This window comes from Pinus tabuliformis, chromosome 9 (assembly GCF_031772625.1).
Source record: "Pinus tabuliformis cultivar Carrire ecotype Pingquan chromosome 9, CPIR1, whole genome shotgun sequence".
In the NCBI taxonomy this organism is placed as follows: Eukaryota; Viridiplantae; Streptophyta; class Pinopsida; order Pinales; family Pinaceae; genus Pinus; species Pinus tabuliformis.
Window position 1 is genome coordinate 159101394 of NC_142307.1, and position 25082 is coordinate 159126475.

The window sequence follows — 25082 nt, forward strand, 5'->3', positions numbered from 1 at the left end:
CACTTTGCTGCAGAAACACTTGACCCTGAGGGGGTGGTGGCTGTTGGGGTTAAGGATGCATGGGAGGCTGCAACGCTAATGCTTAAGGGGCTGGATTTCTCTGCTGTGCATATAGATAATATGGTGGAGGGGAAACAGTTTGGTATACAACTTGAGCATTGGTTGTCCCTGAAAACATGTTTCTAGCAGGACAGGCATAAGTGTTGGAGGAACTGGTGCCCCCCTACGGATAGCCATAAATTTGATGAGTATACAGTGAAGGATATGAAATGGTTCCAATGATACCATCGATGAGGAGATGCCCTTAGTGCATTAACACCACCAAGACGAGGGAGGTCTGGACTGACAATATAGACATATCTAGATTGAGCATAAATCAAGTCATATCTTAGAGTAGTTTGGAGGGATTCTTCCTCTTTATGAGGAAAGTGAGATGTGACTGTTATAGACATTTTTGTGCCTCACAGCATGGAGCATGAAATGTCAATAATTACAGGGATCCTCAGTCCCTAAACATGTTGTTCTTACCCCTAGAGGAACAAGGTCAGCAAACCGCAGCACTCCCTATCAGTTCTCCACCTGAAAACACTCAAAAACAGGCTATTTTTGGATCATGTCAGCTGCTCCACTGAGCATCTGCGCTGCATGTCAACTGCTCCTTCTTGCACCTGCGCTGAAAGTCAAAACCAATGAAGGCTACCTGCGCTGGGCGAGATTGGACATGTGGCACAGTGAGTCATTACCTTGGAAACTTCCAAAAATGACACTTGGATCAGGTATTTCGCCTTGTGATGAGTCAGAGGCTTTGTTTCTCCAAGTGGAAGCAAGGTTCACCAAGTGGACTCAAGAACTGAAGACCAACTAAAGATTAACTGAAGAGAGAGAGGACACAAGGCAGCTACACATCAGTTGCAAGCTGACTCATCCTTTCTCAATTCATCTATATATTGGGCTCTCTCCTATGAGCTCAGGAGGCGGGAATTTTGGGCAAAGCAAGGAAGTGCTGTTGGTTTACAGTTAGAGCTATTGGGTGATTGATTTTATAGAGGGGAAGAGGAGATTTCTTGCTGTTGGGGAGGTGCTGCTGGATTGGATCCATTTATGGTTGTAACCTTCTCAGAACCTTTTTATTCTATCAATAAAGCTCTGATGTTCTCCTATATACTTGTATTGCAATGATGTATTGTTTTTATCTGTATATTTGATTCATCCTAATCCATGCATCAGTTATGAGTACATGTTTCTTGTAGTTTCCCTCTCTCGTTTTTGCAGGATCTTTGTGTAGCTGGGCCGGCAAAGGGAGCAAGGAGCTGGGAACAAGAGGCAACGAGAGAAGACAGGATCGACAAAAGCGAAAGATATCGGTTGGTCAATCTTTTCTTCTTTCTCTGTACTTTCATAAAGGAAAATATCAAAGCTTTACTTTCAGTTGTTGCTAAGGAACTATCACCCTTAGAGTAGGGATAGAGTCATTTCGAGTCGGATACTTTTCCCCACAACAAACTGGCGACTCCGCTGGGGATGTACGACCGTTTGATTGTGTTTGTAGTATCTTTGCTATTCATTTCCTGAACCAAAGAGTACCGAATCGAAAAGCTTTTGACTATATCAAAAGCGAAGTAGAGGGGCAGCTACTCTGGCTCATTTCTGAGCAAGTTCATGATTTGAAGAGCTGATCTACAAAGATCCTTTTGTGCTCTTTGTGATAGCTTTTCACCCTCTTGATCATCCCTTAGCTTGTACTTGACCTATAGCTTTTTATTTCAGCAAAAACAGTGAATTTTTGAGCTTTTTATGACCCGGAAATCCTTGTAAACGCAACTCTCGTGTCTCAGTGCAGGCTGTCCACAGGCAGTCTGCATTTCAGCGCAGGTACTCCCTTCGGGAACTGCACTGAGAGTCAGTTTGACAGACCAGAGCCTGCGCTGAACCAGTTAGGCTATGTCTTCCTGAGGTTTCCCACTGAGTCTTGGCCCTGTTTTCACTGTTATTTTGCTGCTGATTGCTTGTCATTTGTACTTGCTGTAAACCAACTTTCCTTGACATTATTCCGCCTCAGTTGTGTGATGAAACTGTGATTTTTCTTTCAGTATTTCTTGTTTCAGTTACAGTTTCCCATTGTGAAAAGCAAACCAGTATAGCTGTGACCTCTTAGATCTTGAACTGTAAAAGTGTCTTTGTGATCTTAAGAGCTAGTTTTATTACTGTTCATGGCTGTTTGAGTTTGTTTGTTTTTCATCTTATGGTTTGAATTCATACATTTTTAGTGTCGAAACAAGTACCTGTAAGGCGTCTTTTGATTTTAGACAAAACTTGTTTGTTTACGCTTCAAATTGAATTCAAAAATTATATGACAGTTTCCTTTTGTTTACATCAACATTAAGGGAAAAGAAAAGAAATACATGCATCTTGCATTTGCATTTTTTGATAAGTTTGCGTGATTGATCTAGGGGAAAGTGCATTAGTTTGTGCTTTGTGCTCTGTGTGGAAAGATAATGTTTTTCTCTCCCCTCAGTAGTTAGGATTTTCAAAGCTAAAAAGATTGTAAAGCTTGCTTATCATTTTAGCTGCATTTAGGAATTTGTACCAATACATCTCGTGGTGATCCTGAAAGACAAACTGCTAAACAAGATCAACTTAAAATATATTGAATGAATCTAAAAACGCTTTGTAACATAACGCTCACAATAGAGGTCTAGGTAGAGACGTGTTCTGGCGTCGTTAAACGTAGTGGTTGTCGATCTCTACGAAGGTGGGTGATTCCTCCTGAGGGACGATAACACTAATACGGACTTGTGCTCCCGCGTACCGTCGCGTATATTGGGAGACCCCTATAGGCATTTATCCTTTATCCTTAGGAAGCCATGTCGGCCGCCCTACTGATCGCGATGCAGTGAACACAGCATTCACGAAGATCGACCACCCGTACCGTAAAACGTATTCTGTGGTTTCGCGAAAGGTTTGGCACACCCTCTACCTAGATCTCCAGAGCAGTTTCTTTTGGCCTTTTTCAAACTCTATAACTGAAAAAGTCCAACCGAGCATTTGTCACTTCGGGCTCGTTAATACATCGAAGGCGACTAGAGTCATCTTTAGCTTTTTCTCGACTCTTAAAACATGAAAAAGCAAGGTTGTGTCTAAAAGCGTCGAATAAAATTCATTCAATACGGAAACATAATTCCCCTTTTTGTATTTTAGTTGATCAAGTAATCCGCAACCGTGGAGGAAAGTCAATTAGAACTCCGTCGTTCGAGGAGACTCGCGAGTCAACCGTCTTTGTCTCCGGAATCGAGAGTATTACGGACGAAGCGAACTCGCTTGACCGGGTCAAAATCTCCCATTAAAGTTAGAACAACAGTTCCAACAACATCTGAGATTCTGGTCACTCCTAATATTTCTGGAATCCCTGCCTCTATTGAAGAAGTTCAACAACAACAGAGGGACAGTTGTACTGATCCTAGTATGAGGACAAGTACTTGCATAACTGAACCAGTTCCATCTGAAACCGGTCCACAGAGTCTTGTTGCTCAAACAACTGTCGTTGTCGAAGCAACCCCTTCTTCGGCACCAGAAATCTTTTACGGACCTGACGGTCTTCCTCTTCCTCCTGGTCTGATTGCAATAGAGGAAATCGTAGAGGACCGGCAAGCAAATACTCCAACTCATTTTGGAGTAGGCACCACTCTTTTTCCTTCTGCATCAGAAGTTTGTCCATCGCCAGTGGAAGTTCCTGTCGAATCGTTAGGCAGTTTATTGGATAGACTTAAAATGTCTGAGCAACCGTCGACATCTAGGACTGTGCCAAATGACACAGCGACAGCAGAAGCTCCTGCTGTCACTCCGACGATGTTTGCCGGCATGCCAGCTGTCCCGACTAGCTCTCAACAGCTAGAAGGAGTCCACCCAGGGACTATTATGACAACTTTGTCTGTTCCAGTTTGTTCTTCCGGTATAATACCCGGTAATTCTTATGTTGAAACTAGACAAATTGATCCCTTTGGAAATCAATTTGGGCCATCCAGTCCTCAAAGGCAATCTATACCCTTGAGCTCCGGATTGTTACCGTATGGGGGGCAATATGCTTTTTCACTTCCTCCTCCGGGAGGATACCCATACGGCAGTTTTCAACCGCATTTAGGTTTGACTGAAGTTACGACGAGTGGTTGGGTGCCTATGTTGCCCCAACAACTGAGAGTTGTATATTCCATGCAACAATGTGTACCTATGTCTAGCATCCCGACGGCGCCAGCAATTGTAACCGTGTCGCAAGTTCAATCGACGCCTGTTGTATGTCAACCCCAAGTTGTAATGCAACAGCCCCTTGACCCTGCAACACAACCACAATCGCCAACTGCCGGGACGACACAGGTACAAACGGGAACAATACCCCCGCATCTTGGTTTGTCGGTTAGTATAGCACAGCAAAACATGGCTTCACAACCATGGATGGTGCAATACCAACAACCTCAGTTTCAACAGGTGTACCAGGGATCTGAGCAACAGATCTTTGCGAATAGTGGACAACCCTATATTCAGAACGGGTTAAATCAACCACTTTACAGTGGCCAAATCCACCAGCCATATCAGTCATATCAACATCAGTTGCATTATGCTGGTATGCAAAGGCCTAATGCTCAGGCGATTCCATCGTATCCTGGGTACGCCTCGCCAAACCTGAATCAGCAGTTGCCATTCGTGGCAACTCTAGAATTACCAGATTTACATCGATTAACGAACGATCCAATCGCCTATGCCCATTGGTGGCCAGCGATTCCTCACAAACTTCCTTCGGACATTCCTAAATTCAATGGAAATCCTGGCGAAGACCCGTCGAATCATGTGATGACTTTTCATCTGTGGTGTTCGTCGAATACCTTGAATGATGATTCGATAAGGCTTCACCTTTTTCAGAGGACATTGACAGGTCCGGCGGCTAAATGGTATATTGAATTACCTAGAGCCTCTTTCGACAATTTCAGTTCCCTAGCCACGACTTTCTTAACCCACTTTCAGTTACCTATAAGGTACGAAACTGGAACAGAGATCTTAACCAATTTCAAGCAGACAACGGCCACACATATATCTGATCATATACATGAGTGGCGTCGTCGTCGCAGAATGGTAAAGACTTACGTTCCAGAGCAGCTATTAGCTGAGTGGTTTATAAAGTCGCTTCTTCCTGCTATAACAAAAGATGTGGCCAAGGGGGGAGTCGTAACAGAGGAGCAGGTTATTGCTCGTGCCCAGTATTTAGACTTAGTATATACTCAGTCTGGCACGCTCTATGACAAGATACCTGACGCCCCTAGACCAGAATTTTCAATTCCTCCCCCTCCTGGATCAAATAGTGACTCTCATGCCGGCGATGGTGTGATTGGCACTGCAAACGCAAAGTCAACACGGGATTCGTCTAAGAAAACACGTAAGACTTCGAATCAAAATGCAAATGAAAAACTTCTTGCCTCGGAAGTAAGTGCTGTGTCGGACGACAAGGGCAAACAACTGAAGCAACCAGGAGACAAGAAGAAAAAGAAAGGGAGAAAAGGGAAACCCCCTTCGGGGTGTCATATATGCGATGAGGATCATTGGACAGCAGATTGTCCATACAAAGCTGAGCTTAAAAGATTCTTTAAGAGTCCGAAAACCTCAGCTGTGTTGACTGATCCGTTTCCTAATCCTGGTCAAAATCTGGTTGCTAATCAAAATGCTTCCCGATCCCAAGTGCTTATGTTGTCTACCTCAAAGCAGCAGAATAATGCTTTGACAAGGAATAAAGATTACGGGAATCCATGGCTGTCGAATAACAAGGCTAATGAACAACCTAGTAGTTCGACGACAGCTTTGACCAAAGTTGTGCCACCCATCATTCCTGAACCAATGATAAAGTTGCCAAAGGGAGTAGTACACAAATCGACATTTAATCCTCGTGCCAAAATATCACAGAATTATAATATAATAGAGGATCTGGCCCAATCGCCGTTCGCTATGTCGACACTTGAGGTACCGCAAAATTGCCCCTCCCAAGAGAAAACTTTATTATCAGCAATAGGTGGGATTGGCCCAATGGATTCCAATCTTGTGGCCTTTGATCATAAAGGATATGACCCTAAGTTACCAGCTCAACTAGCTTTCCTTATTCAAGTGAAAGCCCTCAACAAAACTATTCATCGAACAATTATTGATGAGGGGGCATCTACATGTCTTATGTCGATGAGTTGCTGGAAAAATTTAGGCTCACCACCCTTGTCGAAATCGTCAACGACCTTAAAAGAATTTGATGGACGATCATACACTCCCTACGGGATTTTAAGTAACTTGCAAGTTGAACTGGGGGGCAAAACAGTAGAAGTCGATGTTGAAGTAATTGATGGAAACCTCGATTACAACATCCTACTAGGAAGGCCCTGGATATATGCCATGGCCGCAGTCGTGTCGACCTACTTCAGGAAGATTGCATTTCCCTTTCAAGGAGGGATTACAGTTGTCGACCAACAAACTTTCCTCCCCGACAGTTCACAAGTTACGGGAAGCATTCCAATGATCCATGGAAGCGATCATTCGCTTCAAAATATTGGAGTAGGTCTCCTAAAAGACCCTACCTTAATGGGTACTTTTGCCCTACCGCCTGCAAGAAATCTGGCGGAAGTGGCCACAGTGGAAACCTACAATATGAAATCTTCTATATCTAATGGATTCGGAAGATTCCTAAACATTTTGTCAGCATGGATCATCGCCCTAATGGAAATACTGTAAATACAGTGGGCACCGAGGACGGTTCTTATCTCGTGTCAACCTCGTTAAAAAATGAAACAAATCCCCTTTTCAAAATTCAAAGGTAAACCTTCATTCCAACCACCAAGTTGAATGCAATGAAGCTTGGGGGGCACCCACCTTTGACATGCGTCATTATGATGCTGGGGGCATGCAAATCATCGAGCAGTTTTAGCACATAGTTCATGCTCGTTAAAAAATAAACGCAAGATCCGAGCAGTTTTAGCACATAGTTCATGCTCGTTAAAAAATAAACATAAGTTTGAGCAGTGTTTTGGCGCATTCAAGCTCATTAAAAAATGAACCCATCCCGGTAAATAACCATTGTGTATGTAACCTCATCAGCCATAAAAGCCTTGGTCGTGTTTGTGCACCGTCACCTCCACTTTTCATTTGGCCGATCATTCACTTCCATTTGTGTGTTTACCCATTTTGAGGAACATCTGCGAAGAGTGATTTCACCTAGCCATCCTTGTGACACTGCCGTGATGGGAAAATTCCAACCTGTACCTGGAATCTGCTGCTATCCCTGTTTATCACTCGTTCCTCAAAAGATGAGTCTTCTTTGAGCTCTTTTCTCCTGACTCGTAAAATATGAAAAGTTTGCCGAGTTTTGGCCTTCCAGCTCGTTAAACGACCGGAAGAGCTATCCCTCTTTTAGACTTTAATCTTTTTGGATCTGAGGGATTATTACACAAAAATATCGAGCGCTTGTCTTGTTCGGCTCGTTAAAAGTACCGAACACCCATCCCTTCTGTATTGTTTTATACTTTTTTGGACTTAAGGGATTAGATGACGAAAAAGGAATTATGGAGTTAACTTTCTGTACCTTTTCAGACTCTCTAAAAATGAAAAGGACCGAGTTTTCCTTGTCGTTAGACTCGTTAAAATGATTAAATAGCGACAAACTTGTCTTTAGACGAGAATGAGTTTCCCTATCGCTAAGCTCGTTAAATCATAGCGATGGGCTTGCCCGAAGGGCAAGTTATAGAACAAGCATATGTTATGCTCCTCAAGCTTGACAAAAATAAAGAGGTACTGGTCAGAAATGACTGGGGAAAAATTGGGAGAACATCAAAGCTTAATGGTAGCAAGTCGCTCTTGAACATGACACTTTTCTTCCGTACCACATCGGGTTGGGTTGTTTCATTCACCGGTCTCATCACCATGGTCTTCGCCAAACCATCCACATTCTGGGGTAATGCTACCGATCCATCGCATCAGTGTCGTTACATGTTCAAGAGAGGTCATTCTGAAAGTGTCAACCGTGTCCCATCCACTGCCATACATTATCCTTCATCCATTCATGATCGCCACCCTGAATCATATGTCACAGTTTGTTTTCACCTCCACTAAAATCATTAGCTCCGTTCCGTGTCATTGATGTGGGATTCATTAAGGCCCTCCTTTGACGGATCGCTTCTTGTCGACTTCAGCTCATTATCCAAGAAGTTGATCTAGGAACAACCCCATCAGTACTTTGAAGCTTGCATGCCTCAATGGCAAGTTTCTCACTTCCGGCGACAGGTATACATCAATGACCTTCGACCAGAAGATTTTGCGTGGCATTCGACGCCAAGTCCTTTATTCACGGCACGTGAATTGTACTGGAGTACCTTGAGGGTCATTATCATTATCGGTGATTCCTCTCGCGCTTGTTAACGGTTTTCATCATTGACCGGTAATCAAGCGATGTCTTTCCATGTTCGACCTCAGCGAAATTCTCACATGGATCGACTTGTACTTAGAGTGAAGATCGAACGAGTTTGAAGACCCCGGATCTAGTTTCATCCATCCGGGCTGCGATATATATCCAGGAAATATAAAAGCATTTGTCATGTACATCATTGCAGCAGATGATCATCCTATTCAAAGGATGATAATTTCAGCAGAGAATTATCAGTCTACCATCAGACGATCGTCTGTTCTATGTACCAAAATGTATTTATAAAGCTGAGCATGGGAATGCCCGCCTCAGCTAGATCATGAAAGCAGAATGAAAAATAATGTATTGTATTGTATTGTATTACAGGGCACCTCTCAGCACTTGAATGAACTTCGGACCCTCTGGATAAAGCATTTCACCCGATAAACGACCTCATACTTTAGGGGGCAACTGTTATAGACATTTTTGTGCCTCGCAGCATGGAGCATGAAATGTCAATAATTACAGGGATCCTCAGTCCCTAAACATGTTGTTCTTACCCCTAGAGGGACAAGGTCAGCAAACCGCAGCACTCCCTATCAGTTCTCCACCTGAAAACACTCAAAAACAGGCTATTTTTGGATCATGTCAGCTGCTCCACTGAGCATCTGCGCTGCATGTCAACTACTCCTTCTTGCACCTGCGCTGAAAGTCAAAACCAATGAAGGCTACCTGCGCTGGGCGAGATTGGACATGTGGCACAGTGAGTCATTACCTTGGAAACTTCCAAAAATGACACTTGGATCAGGTATTTCGCCTTGTGATGAGTCAGAGGCTTTGTTTCTCCAAGTGGAAGCAAGGTTCACCAAGTGGACTCAAGAAATGAAGACCAACTAAAGATTAACTGAAGAGAGAGAGGACACAAGGCAGCTACACATCAGTTGCAAGCTGACTCATCCTTTCTCAATTCATCTATATATTGGGCTCTCTCCTATGAGCTCAGGAGGCAGGAATTTTGGGCAAAGCAAGGAAGTGTTGTTGGTTTACAGTTAGAGCTATTGGGTGATTGCTTTTATAGAGGGGAAGAGGAGATTTCTTGCTGCTGGGGAGGTGCTGCTGGATTGGAGCCATTTATGGTTGTAACCTTCTCAGAACCTTTTTCTTCTATCAATAAAGCTCTGATGTTCTCCTATATACTTGTATTGCAATGATGTATTGTTTTTATCTGTATATTTGATTCATCCTAATCCATGCATCAGTTATGAGTACATGTTTCTTGTAGTTTCCCTCTCTCGTTTTTGCAGGATCTTTGTGTAGCTGGGCCGGCAAAGGGAGCAAGGAGCTGGGAACAAGAGGCAACGAGAGAAGACAGGATCGACAAAAGCGAAAGATATCGGTTGGTCAATCTTTTCTTCTTTCTCTGTACTTTCATAAAGGAAAATATCAAAGCTTTACTTTCAGTTGTTGCTAAGGAACTATCACCCTTAGAGTAGGGATAGAGTCATTTCGAGTCGGATACTTTTCCCCACAACAGTGACATCTTTGGCAATGGGCAATAAAAGGCTCCTAAGAAACAAATCGAGTTAAACATGGTCTTCGAAGTGCGGGGAATGTCATGTTCTCCTCTTTCTATGCCATTCCTAAACATGAACAGAAAGATGAGTGGTAGAGGATTGACGAAATACGGTCAAGAGCTTCGTACCATTGTCATATCAGAGAGGTAACTGAAAATATGAGAGGAACACTTTATCAAGCATCGCAAAAATGCAACGAGAGGTGGTGGGCTGGTCTACATACCATTTTGCAGCATCTCCAGTGAGCGTGCATTGGAACAACCGAAGAAAAATGGAGTCATTGGTGATGGAATTGGATGAACACTACATATGGAAGGAGTAGACATGGTTAGTGGGTTACTCTCTAGAATTACCCTCAAACTTGGAAATATCAGAGGGAAGCTTAGTCGGCATAGTTGTCCAACCAGCATCATGATGTATAGGGTCATTTGTCAATTAGCTAAAATCTGGGAGATTTAACCCAGCCATGAAAGGTAGCATGGAAGCTGACAGAACAGTTCCTAAGATGGTTCCTCTAGATGTGACTACTGGGGTAGAATTGGAGCCAACACCAAGTTGGGTTCTTGCACCAGCATTGGGTCCAAACATGGTGATGGTATGCGGTGAAGGAGGCTCAAAATCAGATGAATTAGAAGAAGAGCTGGTATGGGGACTCGGGGGACTATGAAATCGAACACTGTAGAGGGGAGTAATATTCCTAAGCAAAAATTGGGGATGAAGGCCTAAGAGTCTCTGCAACAAATGCCTTGGTGGGGCAATGATGGTAAGACACTAGTGACATGAAAATGGTGAAGGGAGATCAACAATATGTTTTTGTCTCTATGTGGGGAGATAAATTAATTAAGTTAAGTCTTGGCTTGGTGGTGTAAACCAAGTGCCCTTCACTTAAGGTGTGCTTGTGTGTGTAAGTGTGTTTATTAATTAAGCCTAGATCATGTTTGGAAAAAGAAAAAGATTGTTGAAATAAATTGAAATTAAAAACAAAAAATGAACAAGAAATAAAATTTCTAAACCCCACCCAAACTAGGTTTGCAAACGCTGTGCTGGTTGGTGGTGAAATCAACTGAAAACACACAGAAAAGCCCAAGAGGTCTAAGCATCAGTGTGATTGGGATCAAATGACATTTTGCTACTAGAAAGAGGTATAAAAAACAAAAAACCAGAGAGGAAAATCACTGCAAAAAGATAGGGAGATGGGTGTGAAGCCTAGGGAAACGAATGGGACCCTAAGGAAAATGAAAAAACAAGGTTGAAGATGAAACTTTAGATGGAAACAACCTATCTTTGAAGATCTGAAGCAGAAACTTATAGATTTGGAAAATATGGCTGAAAACGATGTAGAAACTTAGAATTCTTACTCAGCTAAATTCCTCCTATAAAGGTGGAAGTGTACTACAAGTCCTAAGGGGCTAAATTCCACTTCGACGAGAAAAATAGAGTAGATAAAGGTGTAAGAAGGATATGAAAATGGTTAACCAACAGAATAGACAACTCTCGGCAAAACCCAAAAACAGATCTGAAAAAAAATCCCAGAAACCCTTAAAATGGTAGGTACTGAACTGATTCCTGGTAGATCCCACTTTTTGGGCTAGAAGGTGTGCTTTGGACCTCTAGATCATACTTTTGGGGCAGAAAAGTTTGATTTTTGCTTCTTGATTCTCGGTCAGCAAGTCTCGGAAAAATTTGTTGTCTATGTCGTGGCTCGCTCCTGTGATCTGCGGAAAAGACAAGGGAACTTACGGAAGTTAGAAATTTGATAGATCTAGGGTTAGAAAGATAGTAAACAAAAATAAGAAACTGAAAAAAGAAGAAACCCTAAGCTAAAAACTCAAGGTCACCCAAGTTTCTGGATCAGAAGTAAAAACCCAATGGAGTTGCCAATTTTGTTATAGTGTTTTCTCCTCGAAGGTGTACGAAAAGGAAACAGTTAAGATTGTGGATGACAAACAATCTCAACAATATAAATGGCTGCTAAACATTGGAGATCTACAGCAAATGATAGAAACAAAACATGCAAAAGCCTTGACCTATGCGACGATCATAGTTAAACAACAAAATGAAATAGTAATAAATGCGGGTAACTCCAATAATCCAATGGAAACCAGATATATAAAGAATATCTTTTATTAAAAAACACTTGTGAAGGGAACAAATAAATGTTACCAGTCCCCCTCTATGGGATGGGTTCTTGGTTATCCTCAAATTTATTCAGCTTTGGTATAGTCTCTCTCCTCTATAATGTGTAAACCCAGAAAATAAAATGTGTGAGATCAATGAGAACTCAAATGAAAAAGAAAAATGGTGTGCGACAATGATAATAATCAGAGCTACAGCAGTGAGTGCAACAATGAAAATAATTGAAAGTGAATAATGAATGGAAAACCCTTCTATTTATAACAAAATATTAGGTTATCATCGAATAATGAGCAATAATAAAATATTATTAACCTCATTCTAGAAATAACCATTTGGAATATTTTATTATATTTGGATAGGAGGGAAACAATATTTAAACTTTTATTTAGAAATAATAACTAAATTAATGATATATTTATCATCTCAAGAAATATGGTTAAGGAATAATAAATAATTAATGATTTATTTAATTATTCCTAAGGGATTTTGTCAAGCTTGACAAGGAATAATAACTAATTAGTGATTAATTAGTGGGCCAAATATGACAGGGAATATTAATTAAACAATGGTTTAATTAATTATTCCTAGAAGATAATTAAATAAATAGTGATTTATTTAATTATTCTTCATGGTTTTAATTATAAATTGCTTAACAAATGTGGTTTATTATGTAATTTCTCACAGTGAAAACAATTTTACTATGGTAAAAATTGACTTGACATGGCGTACTTCGATCCATCTAATAAATAATGGATAGATGATCAATTTTTTTTTATAATACTTTCCATTGAGGATTAGATTTTATGAATTAGATATGTTGGGTATGTGCTATATTCTTTCCATGACTAGGTTGTACGTTGCATTGGATGTTGTTGGGGGGTTACAGGGAATCGGGAAAACACCCCATCAGGGGGTTTGTAGGGGCGTGACAACCCCCCAACACAGGTTCCAGGGTAGTGCCCTGGGATTTTCTTTTATGCGGACCCAATAATAGTTAGGCAGACCCAAGGATGGGGGGCAGATCCAAAGATGGTGCGAAATCCTACCCATGGTTTTATGCATTGGTTTTGAACATGGTTTTGGGCATGATGGTTTTCTGCCCATGGTATTTTGTAGATCTGGTCAAGGGAACTAAAGTTATGTTCTAATCCACGGTTAATGGATTTGGTTTTATGAATGTTTGAGGATATAAATATATGTATTGTAACATTGAAAGGATTATAATGAAACATAAATCTAGTAGTCTCGGTTTTGGGATCCAGGGGAAAATATCTATGTATATTTTTTTTATATTCTCGCCATTGTATATTTTTTGTTTTAAGAATTCGTTTGCAGGTAATTATAGTACAAGGTTAAAATCTACATTTGGTATCAAATTTGTTTCAAATTTAGGGGGATGTCTTTGCTGCTGAGGGTTTTTTCTCGGGCCTTTGGCAGACCTTATTATAGGGGGAGATCTGCAAGATCGATTCTTGTGGTGAAAGAAGATGGCGAACAGTGGAAAGATAGATATCTAGAAATTCAATGGACAAATTTTTGAGTTGTGGAAGCTCAATATGGAGGATCTGCTGGTGGATAAAGATTGGTAGATTGCAGTATATCTAGGTACTAAACCAATGACAATGTCAACAGAAGACTGGGCGAAGTTGGATCAGAAGGATAAGAGCACAATATGGTTGTGTATCTCAGATTTTGTATTGTTGAATATATGATGGGAAGCTACGATAAAGGCTTTGTGGGACAAGTTAAGGAATTTGTACTAATCTAAGTCTCTGGAGAACAAACTGTTCCTACGAAAAGAGATGTATAAACCGAGGATGGAGGATGGAGACTCGGTAACAATGCATCTATAATTCCTTCAATACTATGGTAAACCCGTTGTTATCTTTTGATATAAAAATTTCAGACGAACATAAGTGCATCAATTTGTTGTGTTCTCTACCTTATTTGTGGGATAGTATGGTTGTTGCAATAGATAGCAATACAAATAACTTGAAGTCTGATGAAATAGTCTCATCCTTGTTGTTGGAGGAAATGATAAGGAAAAATATGGAGAGACAAAATGGAGATTCCTTTTCTATGAGAGACCGATCCCATAATAGAAAAAAATAAGTCTTCGAGTAGGATACCTAAATCTAGAGGGAAATCTAAATCCACAGGAATATATGTAAAGGTGTGTTGGAAATGCCTAAAGGAAGGCCACTATAAAAAGGACTGAAGATCTAAAGCTCCTAAGAAAGGAAATGGATTTGAGGATGCTTCTTCTATAGAGGCAAAAACCACCTCAAATGAAGGTGGGGTTGTGTACTTGGCTTCTTCTCCAAGCACACATTTAGATCATGAGGCATGGTTGATTGAATCAAGTGCATCCTTTCACTTCACTCCCCATAGGGAGTGGTTCTACGAGTATGAGAAATATCATAGTGGTGATGCCTTCTTCAGGGATGAAAGGAAGCCTAGAATCGTCAGAAGTCGAAAAGTCAAGTTGAAGTTCTAAGGTGGAAGGATTAGAACACTTCTTGGTCTTTTGCATATTCATACATTGGCAAGAAATCTAATTTATGTAAGCAAGATGGATGATGCATGTGTAAAAATAGTGTTTGAGAAATATACCCGCAAGATGTTTCGGGGAGAACTAGTATTGATGTGATGAGTTCGAATTGAAATTTTGTATAAGCTTTTGGATAGAACTTTTGTTGAAGGGTGCAACAATTTCGTGGTTCCTGAAAGTGGAGAAGAAAACCTAGTGGTATTTGGAGAAAATACCATGCTATGGCATCAAAGGCTTGAACATATTGTAGAGATGGGCCTTCGAATACTGTATCGTAATGGTATGGTATAAGGTATGTATAATTTCTCTTTGGTTTTTTATTTTTGTGAACATTATGTATATGGTAAGCATAATTAGGTGAGTTTCCCCTCTGGTGCTAAGAGGATGAAAGAGATATTAGAGCTTGTGCACAGTGATGTATTTGGACCTGTGTTGGTTCCATCACTAGGAAAGTCTATGTACTATGTCTCATTTATAGATTACTTCTAAAGGAATACAAGGATATATTTCCTTAGGAATAAATTTGAAGTCTTTGATAGATTTAAAGAATTTAAGGCTTTGGTGGAAAATAAGACAAAGAAGAAGATCAATGTGTTGAGGATAGCTAATGGTGGAGAGTTATTTAAGAAGGAATTTGAAGATTTCTATAAGAAGTGTGGTATAGCACGACAAAAGGCTACTCCATACACACCTAAAAAAATTGAGTTGTAGAAAGAATGAACATGGCATTGATGGAAAAGTCAAGAAGCATGCTCAGTGGTGCCAAGTTAGGATATAAATTCTGGGCAGAGGCAGTGGATACTGCATGTTACCTGGTTAACAGATCACCTTAATCAAAATTAGAGGATAAGACTTTGCATGAGGTATGGAATGGTAAGTGTAGAGCCTCTACTTTGCACTTGATTATCCATCATTACCTACAGTTTTCCCTCACTCATCTTTCTCTTTTGCCTCATTTTCCTTGTAAACATACCCAAATCATTACATTAGCTGTCTTTAAGCATGATTAAGTGAACTTTGCTAATGTGTGACCGTTTTGTTTAGATTTTGACATATTTACAGAGATTCCGCAGCTGTCTGGTGATTCCGCAGGCATTCAGCGATTCCGCAGCCATCTGATGATTCCGCAGCCTTTTTGTTAATCTCAAGGTTCCATGTGTCATTTTGCAAAACGAGCCACATGGGCATATAGGGATAAAGGTGCTCAAGGTTCCTGTGCTGTTGGTTCGGTCAGCCACATCATCTACACCTCCGGTCAACGAGGGTCAAGCCACGGTCAACAAAGGCAGCTTAAACGGTGTTGCGTAAGCTGTTGGGTCACGTCAATGCAACTGGTGATTTGTCCGTGTTACACAGGTTGTGGGAAACATAATCCAACCCTGGATTCAATTCCCATAACGACCAGAACCTCCAGCTCATCCACGAGGCTTATGACGTGTTGCTGAACCTTTATTACGCATGACAGATTAGTTAATTTTCAGTTTCTAGCTTTCCGCATTAGGCAATCGTTTAGATGCCTATAAAAACTAGCGTTTGCATACGCTTAATGTTACTTTTAGTTGCTGTGTTTTATGAACTTGTTATAATTTTAGTGCATTTCAAGACTCTATTTTGATAGTGCTGTTCTAGCACTCTTGACTGTAATTTTCTGCATATGGAGTAATAGAAGACAGCGTTGTTCTGACGTTTTCAAATCCTTGAGTCTTCTTTGGGTTGTATGAATGGAGGGCCCCCGTTCATGACTGCCCTTGTATAGTATTTTATGTTCATATTCTTGCTATTTCCTTATTTTCCATTCAGCATTTCCTTTTCTTTGAAACATGTACAACTTGATTCACTTTCATTATCATTTCATTTGCAGCATTCACTTAAACTGATCAGTATTGTTCTTTTGCAGGTTTTTAACCCGGGATTGTGTGTGTGTTTGTGTATTTGCTTTATATCTAGTGGTAGTTTCAGTTGACAGATTCAAAGTTGTTGCCTTTACTTTATTTTCATAGCTGATTTTTAGTTTAGTTTTTCAAAGTTGTCTGCTAACATATTGATGGTCTCTTTATCACAAATTGTTCATCTTTTAGAGATCAGAATACTAATAAATTACAGCTGGCTTTGAGTACTTTTTAGACTAATCTTTAACTACTTTCTAATCGTGCTTTACATAGTACCATATGTTAGAAGCAGAGAGTTAGAAAGAGCTGAACATTATAACTAGTATTTAAAGTAGATTTTTCTCATTTTTGATCACTTTTTAAACTCATCTTTAGCTACTTCCTAATCGTGTTTTACACAGTACTATGTGTTAGAAGCAGAGAGTTAGGAAGAGATAAACATTATCATTGGTTTTTGAAGTGATTTTCTTACCTTTTTATTTGCAGCAGCATGAATGGTGTCTAATGCCATTAGAAAGTGGTTCGTTGCTTTCAGTTCATTTCAAGTTATTTATTTCTTTCAAGCTTTTCCTTTTCAGCAAGTAGTTAGAAACCACTAATCACACACCCTCACTCATCTAGAATTCACCTTACACACACTATCACTCATCTGTTTATAAAATCATCACTCCATCTTAGGAAGATAAATTAACCACAAAACAACACCCCAAACGACAAAAAGCTCTAAGAGGTTGCTTAAGTACATATAGTACACCTTCACTTCATCAGCTTACGAGCCCCGGGTTGACAATTAATGACATCAATTTAGAAACACTAAATTGACTAAACATTTTTGTGCCGTTGCCGGGGAAGTGAAATTAAGTAGCCATATTCTTAGAAAAAAAACATAAAAATTTCAAGGAAAGAAGTTGATAACCTATCAAAGTATGCTCTCCTCTTACACTTCAAGGTGATCTAGAGGATCAGAAAAGAGAAAGTTATTGATTTGGTAGTTTCTTGAGTATGCTCTCTTCTTGCACCTAGAGTGAACTGGAAGATCAGAAAAAGAACTATTAACTTGACTTGAAGAAAATAATAAAAAATGACATGCATAGAGCTAGAGATTCTAGGGGAAGGTTTTTAGCTAGAGCTCGAAGTTCAATTTTTACAAGTCCATCTGCTTCAAGGGATAGACAAGAGACACCCCCCTTATCTCCAACCGACACTCCTAGTCCTAGAATTCCTGGAATTCAAGAGCCAAGAGTTAACTCTCCTACACCTTCTATTGAATTTGAAGAAGGAAGAGACTCTTCTCTTTCTCCTACAAAAAGACCAATTGTAATTGAGGAAGTGGAATCATCTGAAGAAGAAGGAGAAATCTCTTCTCATTCACCTTTTGTAGAGGAACCAGAAGATTTTGAAATCCCTAGGAGAACCATCATGGCAGAAGAAGAAGGAGGTGGTAGGGGTAGAGGTAGAGGTAGAGGAGGAGGAGGAAACAACAATAACAATAATGGAGGTAGAGGTCCCCTTGGAGGAGGAAATAGAGATGGGGATAATTCATTTGGGTTTCCCATTGTTAATGAGGATTCCCGAGCCACTATGAAAAACATATCACCATCTGTCCTCCCTAACTTCCATGGGTTAAGGACTGAGGACCCTGAAACATTCTTATTTGAGTTTGAAGTGGTGTGTCGAACTTATGACTACCTGGATGACTCTCAGAAACTCAAATTGTTCCCTTCAACATTGAAGGATCAAGCCTTGAAATGGTTCATGGGGTTACTCACTCAATCCATTAGGTCTTGGGATGAAATGAAACAGACATTTTTGGATAGGTATTTGGACTATTGTATGCCTACTAATCACAAGGACGAGGTTTTTAAAATGATACAAAGAGAAGATGAGAGCTTAGAAGATTTACTTGAAAGATTTCAATATAACCTGAAAAGAGCAAAAATGAGTAGCTTGGATGAAGAGACCTTAAAAGCCCTCTTATTAAAAGCCATTAGGGATGAATGGATAGATATCTTAAACATGATGGGGAAAGGGGATATTTCTCAACTTTCACTCAATGATATAGCAGAACTTTGTATCCATCTCTCAAGAGGCAAAACAAAAACTCAAAAAGGGCCTAGAGATCCTTCTCTCCTTAGGGCAAATAAATCTGCAACAGGATCAGTAAGTAGGGCTGAAATCGGCAGTATGATTGATGAATTTAAAACTGACATCTTAGGGAGTCTTAGTGAACAACTTGATACCCTTAAGATTCACAATAAACAAAAAGCAGAAGCTGAGGCTTTGGCTATCTTTTGCCCGAAATGTAGAAAGAAACATGCTTTAAGGGAATGTCCCTTAGATGCACACGTCGTAGAAACATGTGTAATTTGCTCAGAAACTCATGAGACCAAGGGTTGTCCTTCAATTCCTGGCCTCAAAGCAGTATTTCAAGAGGATCCAGATACACTTGAATCTCTCTGTTTTATTGCAAGGAGACCTTGGCAAGGACAACAGAATCAAGGGTTTAACAACTCTATGAATTCTCAATCCCAACCAAATTGGAATCCTTGGCAACAACCTTGGCCTCAACCTCAGAATGCTTTTCAAGCATGGATGCAAAGCATGCAAAATCCTTATGGGAGATTTGCTCAATTCTATCAATATCCTCCATCATTTCAGAATCAGCAAGCTCCACAACTTCCAAATCAAGGTCAACAACTATCATTGCCATACCCTCAACAATAACAACCTCCTCCACAAAATCAAAATTCTCAACTATCGCTTCAATCCCAGCAGAAATCAAATCAACTTCCCTCTCAGCCATTACCAAATCCAAATAATAGGAACCCTCAAAATGCTTACATGATGGAAGGTCAACCATTCCCTACCTATATGGTTGTTCCTCTCAATGAAGTACAACTCAGATCAGGTAGAATCTTAGATCAACCTTCTACAAGTGTTCAACAACTAAGCATTTCTGAGGAAGAATCTCTCAAAGTCAATAAGGGTTCTGAAGTATCACTTCAGAACCAAAATATCCAAAAAGAAAAAGAAAAAGAATCAACCTCTACAACTCCCATAGTTGAGCAACCTACACCTTTAGCTACACCTCCTTTTCCTGAAAGATTACAAATCGACAAAGGAGTGGAAAAGCAAATATGGGTGCCTGACTATAGTTTCCTAGACGAATTGAAGAATGTCTGTATCAAGATTCCCTTGTTACAAGCCATTAAGGAAATTCCCATTCTAGCGAAGACAATAAAGGAGTTGAGTTTGAAGAAAACAGGAAAAAGAACCAGAGATACTAAAAGGATACATCTAGTTGGAAAAATTGCAGACATAATGATGGGTAAGATTACCATGCAAAAATATGTGGATCCCGGTAGCCCTATTGTCAAAACTCATATTAATGGGGTTGAAATCCCAAATACTTTGATTGACTTAGGAGTCGCGATCAACATCACGAGTAGACAGACCATGGATCAGTTAAAGCTTCCTAACCTTCTCTTTACACCTACTTTGCTACAACTTGCAGATAGATCAATCATTAAACCTGATGGTGTATTGGAAGATATTCCAGTCTCTCTAGATTCTTGGGAATATCCAGTTGATTTTATGATTTTAACTCCCAAGAATAATCTAGGAGGACATCCTCTTATTTTAGGAAGACCTTAGCTGGCCACAGCTGATACTTTCATCAGTTGTAGGTCTGGGGACATGTATATATCAGATGGTAATTCCACCAAGAAATTCAACTTGTATCCTCCATCAAAGGCAATAACAGAAATAGGAGAAGATGAGTGGGTTGATGATGAGGATACTATTCAACCTGTTCTAACCATCTCTGAAATCAGTGAGGATAGTCAAATTCTAAATACATTAGAAAATTTTGAAATACCTTTAGAATAATACTCTACACAGTTTCAGTTAGATGCAGACATTGAATATATCTCCTCTAGACAGATGTCTCTCTTCTCAATGGAAGAGTTTGGTAGTTCTACAGTTGAAATCCTTCCAGGAAAAACATTGAACATTAACAAAAACTTGGAAAGACCAAAACAAGAAGAATTAACTAAATTGTTGCAAAAACATTCCACTGCCTTTGCATGGGAATACACTGACATGAAAGGAATCGATCCTAAGACTTGTATTCATCACATCTATATTGAAGAAAACAGCAGACCTATCAGGCAACCACAAAGAAGGATGAATCCAAACCTTAGGGAAATCGTGAAAGAAGAACTCCAGAAATTGCTCAAGGTAAACTTCATTTACCCCATTTCAGATAGCCAATGGGTTTCTCCCTTGGTTATAGTGCCCAAAAAGAATGGTAAATGGAGAGTTCGCATTGATTATCGAGAATTGAACAAGGCAACCTTAAAGGATCATTTCCCTCTACCTTTTATTGATCAGGTACTAGACACTTTAGTAGGTAAAAAGTATTTCTCATTCTTGGATGGTTTTAGTGGGTATAATCAAATTCAGGTAGCACCTGAAGATCAAGACAAAACCACATTCACTTGTCCTTGGGGAACTTTTGCCTACCGAGTACTCCCTTTTGGATTGTGCAATGCAACCGCTACATTTCAAAGGGCTGTACTAGGAATCTTTTCAGATCTGATTCATGATTGTGTAGAGGTATACATGGACGATTTCACGGTTTATGGTAATACATTTGAAGAAGCTTTGGAAAATTTGGAAAAAGTACTGGTAAGATGTAAGGAAACAAATCTTTCTTTAAGTCATGAAAAGTTTTTTATGATGTTTACTGAAGGGATTGTTTTAGGACATCATATTTCAGGAGATGGGATTAAGGTTGATAGATCCAAAGTTGAAGTCATCTCTAAGTTACCTGTTCCAAATTGCCAGAAGGATGTTAGAAGTTTTCTTGGGTTTACTGGGCAGTGGGTATTACAGAAGATTTATTGAAAACTTCACTAAGATAGCATCTCCTCTTTTCAAATTGCTTACCAAGGACTGTGAGTTCAAATGGGATCCCGAGTGTCAATCTGCCTTTGAAGCTTTAAAGACTAGAATATCTAAAGCACCCATCTTAAGGGGGCCAAATTGGAAACTCCCTTTTCACATTTCTACTGATGCTTTAGATACAGCTCTAGGAACTGTTTTGGGACAAAAGGATTTGATCCCTTATGCCATTTATTACACAAGTAAGAATTTGACTCCCACTGCGTTAAATTATACTGTTACAGAAAAGAGTTCTTAGCTGTGGTACATGCGATCAATAAGTTTAGACACTACATAACCGGCTATGAAACCTTTGTCCATACTGATCACTCTGCCATAAGATATTTAATGAACAAACCTGTTACTAATGGTAGAGTTACAAGATGGCTTTTACTTTTACAAGAATTCAACATTACTGTGTTAGATAGACCTGGAAAGCAAAACACAGTAGCTGATTTCTTGTCTAGAATCCAAAACACTATTGAAGATTCTCTAGTAGAAGATAAGTTTCCAGATGAATACTTGTTTGCAGTGACTACCAAGACTCCTTGGTATGCAGATATGGCTAATTATCTAGTTACAGGGAAGCTTCCTCTACACTTATTTCCTAATGAGAAAAGGAAAATCATTCAGGAGAGTTCACATTTTTCTTGGATTTCTAATGAATTGTTCAAAACAGGGCCAGATTGTATAATCAGAAGGTGTGTTCGGGAAGATGAAATGCCTGACATCCTTAAGGCATGTCATGATGAACCATGCGGCGGGCACTTTTCTGACAAGAGGACAGCTTATAAAATCCTTTCTCTAGGATATTATTGGCATTCTCTCTTTAAAGATGCAAAGCAGTATGTTAGAAGGTGTGACAGCTGCCAAAGAGTTGGGAAACCAACTCCTTCAAATGAAATGCCTCTATAGCCTCAGGTATGCATCGAACCCTTTGAGAAATGGGCTATAGATTTTGTTGGACCAATTAATCCTCCATCAAAGCAAAAAAAGTATATACTGGTTTGTACTGATTATGTTACTAAGTGGGTAGAAGCTAAGGCATTGCCTTCTGCCACTGAAAATTCAGTTGTTCAATTTCTTTTTGAGGATATTTTCACTCGTTTTGGTGTCCCAAGGGAAATTGTGACAGATCAGGGCAGCCAGTTTACATCTAAATTGATGGAGAAGCTGATGGAGGAATATAAGATCAAGCACAGAACATCTACTCCATACCATCCACAGTCAAATGGCCAAGTGGAATCTACCAATAAAGTTCTTGAAGGCATTATCACCAAGACTGTTCATCTTCATAGAAGAGATTGGGCGGAAAGGCTCCCTGAAGCCTTATGGGCCTATAGAACTACATGGAAGAACACAACAGGACATTCTCCCTATGAACTTATTTATGGGAAGGAAGTCCTGCTCCCCATTGAGTTCCAAATCAAGACCTTCAAGATGGCAGTCCAATTGGGAATGAGCCTCTCAGAAGCCCAAAGACATAGAATGGACCAGCTAAATGAGCTAGATGAAATAAGGCAAGATGCAATTCTAAGGACCGATCTAGTTCAGCACCAAAGATCTAAATGGCATGATCGTCATATCAAAGAAAGAAAGTTTCAGAAACGAGATTGGGCTCTATTGTTTGATTCAAAGTTCAAAGACTTCAAAGGAAAATTTCAAACTCATTGGCTTGGGCCATATGAGATTGATGAAGTCTTTAGAAATGGAGCAGTTCGAATGAAAACTATTGATGAATTTCATACTCCTCTTATTGTGAATGGCCATCGCTTGAAAGTCTACCAAAAGCCATTCTCAAAAGAAGAGTTTGTCAAGTTGTTCAAAGAAGATTCTGCAATCAGGTTGGTGGAGAAGGATTCTTCTCCTCCATCAGCCTAATCTTTGGTTTTTGAAAAAAAGAAAAAAAGAAAAAAAAAAGAAAAAAAAAGAAAAGAAAAGAAAAGAAAAATAAATGTATAAGCCTGAAAACCAATCTCTGATTGGGAGCCTTATGCAGAAAACCTGAGGTGAAAATCAGGGTCACCTGACACCTCATGTTTTCCAAAAAAAAAAATCTCTCTCTCTTCCATCTCATTTCATCATTACAACCATTTCATTCACCATCTCATTCATTTAATCACTCTCACTCCACCTCATTTCTTTCCATCCATCCATCCATTCATTACATTTCATTCCATCAATAAAGTTATTTTTTTTTAGACAACTAAAGTTGTTTTGTGCAGCCGGAGGGTACCACTGCAGTTTCCGCAGCTGTCTGGCAATTCTGCAGCCATTCAGCAATTCCGCAGCTCTCTGCACCTGCATAAAAAAAACACAGTCTGTTTGAAAAGAAATTTACAGTTCAGAAGTCATCAACAATAAGTGGAAAAGAGTCATGCAACAACAATAAAACAATGAAGGGTTAGTGGCAAATGATCAAAGGCAATCCAAGCGCGGATATGAGGTATGATATAAATCCTAAACTTATGGTTATCTCATTTTGCAAAGTTTCTGGGTTATGTTTCTTGCCATTTAATGTAATGATTACGAGTCTTTCCCATCATGCGACCAAAAATCCACGTATCCCCCACACTTATCGGTCCTGTTCATCACAATTTTGAAACTCGATTGCGGCTGCTCTTCCATTAAGGTTTTCATACCTAAGTGACGTAGACTACTGTACTACGTCTCTCTACGTCATAATTCCCGCAGCCAAGTGTAAACCTATGACCGAAGCCTAAGGACCTAACCATTTCTACCCATCATTTCATAACCCTCCTACGCTCGTATCATTCCATTCACGCTGTTTCATTTCCACAGTTCCCTTATTCCGCTGTGCTCACTACGCTGCTACCTGTTGTGCCCTACAACAACCCCCCATTTCATAGCATTTTTTATCACAAACAATTAACATATGAAATGGGTCCCTTTTAAATTTTTAATTGGCATTAATGAATTTGTTCGAAAAAGGTATGATAATCAAATGAATTTGTGAATAAAAGCCTTTTTGAACAAATAACAAGCAATTTTTGGTTAAGTTCGAAAAAGCAATTGCAAGATCGCTTGTTGCCTTGGGCCTTTCTGATGCAATATCGCTATCGGCCATCGGCGATAGCCAATGCACACACAGAAAAAGCACATGTCTTTTCCCCGATGCGACACAATATCGGTGATCAACTATCGGCGCTGCTTCTTATGAAAAGCGTTTTAAGCCACGACCCGATGCGATATCACTATCGGTAGTCGGCAGAATCACATACATTTTCATAAGACGTTCAGATCTTTTCCCGATGCGATGTGATATCGCTATCGGTAGTCGGTAAATCATTTGATATACATCTAGGGATTATGTTCGCGCGCTAATATGATGCAATGTCGCAATCGGCATTCGCCAAGATCTCTCCCAAATGATAATATCACTCACACCCCCGATGCGATGCGATGACGCTTAATGATGACCGGAATTCCTAAAAGGTGATTATTTCAAAGCTTCAAAGTTATATTTAAATCTGATTTGACAAAAGCACAGATTTCAAAATGCCGTTAAATAAAGGGATAAGGTAATGCATGCGTATTTAAAGCTTTGCCCC